Source organism: Grammomys surdaster, unplaced genomic scaffold (assembly GCF_004785775.1).
Source record: "Grammomys surdaster isolate TR1022 unplaced genomic scaffold, NIH_TR_1.0 309, whole genome shotgun sequence".
NCBI classification, from domain to species: domain Eukaryota; kingdom Metazoa; phylum Chordata; class Mammalia; order Rodentia; family Muridae; genus Grammomys; species Grammomys surdaster.
Window position 1 is genome coordinate 1112508 of NW_021604728.1, and position 4981 is coordinate 1117488.

The following is a 4981-nucleotide window of genomic DNA, read 5'->3' on the forward strand; positions in this document are numbered from 1 at the left end:
TGTAATATATGTGTGTGTGCATTGTGCATGTGTGTAATATGTGTGTGTGCATTGTGCATGTCTGTACATGTGTGTAATATATGTGTGTGTGCATTTGTGCATGTGTGTGTAATACATATGTGTGTATAATGTAATATGTATATGCGCATGTGCACGCGTATGTAATATATTTTTTTCTAAACACATGAATTCAGCTGCTCAGTTCTTACAATGTTACTTACGAGTATGTTTTCGGGGCTGACCATTTGGTATTAGATAACCAATCCGTGTGTTTGTCCCTGGTGAAGGCTCCTTCCCTGGCTCCCAGCATTCCTTGCCCTTCCTGCAGTTCTCTGTCTAAGATTGAGGCTTCCTGAGCTTCTCCTTCTCCATAGGACCAGCTGCGTCATGCGTGTTCAGGTCATGTTTCCGCAGCCATATTGGGAACAGTCTCTCAGCAAACACCTTTTTCCACGGGCTCTTACAACCTTTATGTCCCCACCTTCCACAGTGTTCCCTGAGCCCTGGGTGCAGGACTTCTGTACAGGTTTGGAATAAAGCTTGTCTGTTTTGTTGTTATTGTTTTAAAGACAGGTCTCGCTATGTAGGCCAGGCTGCCTTCAACCTGCACAGATCCTCTTACCTTTTATATTTTTTTATTTTTTTCTTATGCTTGGTTTTAGGTTTTTGTTTTTGGTGGTGGGTGGGTGGGTGGGTGGGTGGGTGGTGGTGGTGGTGGTTGGTTGGTTGGTGGTGGTGGTGGTGGTTGGTTGGTTGGTTGGTTGACTGGTTTTATTTTTTGAGACAGGATCTCTCTGTCAACAGCAGCCCTGGCTGTCCTGAACTCTCTATGTAGATCAGACGAGCCTTTAAGTCATAAAGATCTGCCTGCCTCTACCTCCTGAATGGTGGGGTTAAAGGTATGTGCCACCTTGCCAGGCTTTCTCATATTTTTAAGGAGACTTCTCACCGAACCCAAAGCCCATTGTTTTGGATAGGCTAGCTGGCTAGTGAGCACCAGGGATCCATCTACCCCCACCACCTCCACACTCCCAGTTCTGGGGTTACAGATCCATGCCACCATGGAGCCCAAGTCCCTCTGCCTGCAGAGAAAGTACTTTTCCCGCTGAGCCATTTCCCCAGCCCCTACGGACAATTTAAAAAAAAAAAAAAATCTCCGCAAGCTATCAAAGAACACACCTGAAGATTACACACCTTTACTTTCCCGTATTTCTCCTCCAGACTCGATCTCAACTCTAACACTCCTTTCTTATATTTGAATTCTCTATTACTGAAAGGCCCTATTGATGCAAAATCAATTAAATGAAATTCAACGACATGCAGAGAGAAAATCCATAGCATCAAACAATTATTGTATTGACAAAAAAAATATATATATACAAAAGAGCAACTGCCAACTTTCCTGAATAAATACCAACGTCCTCTGCTACATGTACATCTATGTAAACAAAACACCCATTTATGTAAAAACTAGTTTTTAAAATTTTCTAAGAAAATGCAAAACATCCTAGAAGACTAATGTTCTCAGATAAAGAATCAGCGCATTTTTAAAATTCAGGTTTAAATTTTTATTTTATTGTTCTGTGTGTGTGTGTGTGTGTGTGTGTGAAAGAGAGAGAGAGAGAGAGAGAGAGAGAGAGAGAGAGAGAGAGAGAGAGTGAGTTGTACACCTGGGGGGAGGTCAAAGGACAACTTGCCAGAGTCCATTCTATCCTACTGTGTGAGTCCCGAGAATGCAACTCAAGCCCAAGCATGGTGGTAGACACCTTTACCACTGAGACAGCTATCTCCCTGACCCTCATTATAAATTTTAATCGAGCCAGGATATACAGACCTGACCCTTTATACCAATCAACATATACCTTGTTTTTTACTAAACCACACTGGGAATATTACATTATAAATAGTGGCAAAAGTTAACCTGGGTACTGAGAAAAATCTTACGAAGTTAAGACTGACTGATATTTATCTCAACAGACATCTGAAGTGTCTCAAGGGCTCCTAAGTTGCAACCCCAGGGTCATTCAGTGCTACGAATATATACTGAACATCAGCTACATGCTAGGCACCATACAGGGGAGGTTGTCTGCTCATGGGACGCTTTACAGCTCGCCAGACACCCCCAGTCACAACTTCGAGGGCTTGCTAAAAATTCAAATTTTCCTTCTCCGCCTTGAGAAACCACTTTGCATGCGTCTCTTGGTGAAGTGTGTGGCTCCAGATTATTACTTACACCCCGGCTAGTTGGTGGCTTGAAAACACACCACAGAGTAGAGGGAGAAAGGCTGTGCTACTCCAGCCAGGAAAAGTCCGTTTTGCTGAGCATCCCTCACTTTGAGAGACACACCCAAACACTTGGAAGCCCAGGTGGACCTAAAGCTCTCCAGTACTTGTAGATGGAGAGACACCAACAACCTTGTTGCCTTCTAGGGACAGAAAGCCCTAGCAACCACACCTAGGATGGTGACCCCCGAGCCTCCGTGCAGCTGCATTCTACAGCCTGGGTGGACTCGGATGCCCCCGCCCCGCGCCCCAGCCCCGTCCCGCCCGGGGGGGCGGGGTCGAGGAAGAGACGGTGCGGGACATTAGGTGCCCAATGCATTCCAAGCACACAGCCGTGGAAACTGAGGCAGGCGGGCAGATGATGCACAAGGTCTGCCCAATGCTTCGCTGCGGGGCTCGAACCCTGACGAGCGGGGTGGGCCTCCCTTGCAGGTCATCGTCGGCCGCCGAGGCCCGGCCCGGCTCGCACCGACAGAGTTTCACAAAGAAAGTCTCCCGGCCCGCGCCCCGCTCACACTCACCGGCGCCGGCGGAGACTCCGGCTCCCGCCGCCTGCGGCTCCGCGCCGAGGCCGGCTCGGGCGCCAGAGGCGGCGGCTGTTCCATCCCCGCGGGGCCCGTCGGCGTCTGCCTAGAGCTAACGGTCCCGCCAGCTAGGCGCGCGCACCGCTCCCGCGCGCCATGTTCCTGCCGTGCCGCGCGCCGCCGAGCGCCCCCGCCCTCACCGCGCACGCGCGCGCGCGCCGAGCCAGCTCGCACCGCGCAAGTGCGTTCTCGGCCTGAGCCCTCCAGGAGCGGGTCGCTCGCTGTTCCCGGCTCTGCGCGGCCCCCCGCCGCATTGCGGACCACCCCAAGGGCACCACGCGGGACCAGGGCGCGTGAAGGCGCGCCAGTGTAGGTGACTCGGCTAACGCTGGCATCCAGGGCCCGCGTCAGCGCTCTCCCTGGTCCAGCTAGGATCGAATCTTCAGAAGCCCTTCTCCTGCATCCAAGGACTAGTCCTCACTGGGTGGCTCTCTGGAGGCCAAACCTTGTGTTTGGAGCAGTTAAGAACCGAGGGATCCCTGGAAAAGGTGCAGCGCCTCGTCTCCTTAAAAACTGTGATCTTGGAGCTGGAGAGATGGCTCAGCGGTTAAGAGCACTGGTTCCTCTTCCAGAAAACCGAGGTTCAATTCCCAGAACCCATTTGACAACACATAATTGCAACTCCAGTTCCAGGGAATCGGACACTCTCACACTCGTACGTATGCAGACAAAACAGCAATGCACATAAAGTTAAAATAAATTTTTAAGAAAACTATGAGTTTATGTCGGGAGGTGGTGATGCATACTTTTAATCCCAGCACTTGGGAGACAGAGGTAGGCAGATATCATGAGTTCCAGGAATACACACAAAGAAAGTTGTCTCGAAAATCGAAACAAACGAACAAAAACCATGAACTTGTCGGGAAGTCAAGAGAGCCTTGATTTCGTCAGTGTTCAACGTCTGCGTGTAATACTTCATAGGCCTGACCTGGACTTTTTCTTGGGGTGATTGATGGTGGCAAATAATGCATGCACAGAAGCCAAAGAAATGGCTCAGCGGTTAAGAGCACTGGCTGCTTTTCCAGATGACCAGAGTTCAATTCCCAGCACACACATGGCAACTCAACAACTGTCTGCAGTTCCAGTTCCAAGATAACCAGACATCTTCACAACATAAACACATACAAAAAAAACACCAGAGCACATTTAAAAATAATAATAAATAATGCATGCACAAACTAGGCCCTCCCAGCTGGAAGGCACAATTCCTGCTGTATTCTTCAGAAGTCCAAAAAAGCAAAATAATAATAATGAAATGGGTTCAGTTTTCAAACTCTGTGTAATTAGCAGGGCAGAGTTCACCCAACCATTCTTCCCGGATCTCTCTGCCACAAACCTCTCTTAAAAATACAAAAGCTAGGAGAAAAGCAAAAACAGAGTGAAGATTTCCCCTACTGCTAAAGAATCTTTAAAGTGCTAAAGTAGAACTTTTCCCTCACTTTGTAGATGTGGATGGCCTGGAACTTACTGTATAGACCAGACTGGCCTCAAACTACTTCACACCGTGCACCACTGCCTGCTACTCTTGGAATCTTTACATAATTGTTTGTCCCTCTCATCTTTATCAGATACAAGTGACACAAACTTAACCTAGTAAACAAAAAAGAATACTCCTGACCATGTAACTGAGTCCTGAACATTCCTGATCACATAACAGAGTCCTGGGATAGTGTCTCTTACCTTCGATCATAGCTGCACCTTGGATCTTGTCTACCTGAATCAACTTGTCTATCAAATATACCCTGAGTCTTCAATCTATGATTACTTCCCATGCAGTTCTTTCCACAGAGGGACCCATCTACTGAGGAAAAAGGTTCCCAGTGTCAGGTCAAAAGTAAACTCAGGTCGAATGGCTTTTCCTGGTGCCTATTAGCATATCAAAATGCATGCTAGTCCCTGGGCTCTCTTCTGTTTAACAATTACCTGGGCTCTTCTTGGCTCTTCTCACCACGCCCCCTACCCTAAACTTCTCCAGCTCCAGACATCCCTTCCCCTAGTTTCTCATTTCTACAGAACCCTGTCACGCAGTCTTGGCGCTCTCTCTCTCTCTCTCTCTCTCTCTCTCTCTCTCTCTCTCTCTCTCTCTCTCTCTCTCTCTCTCTCTCTCCCCCCCC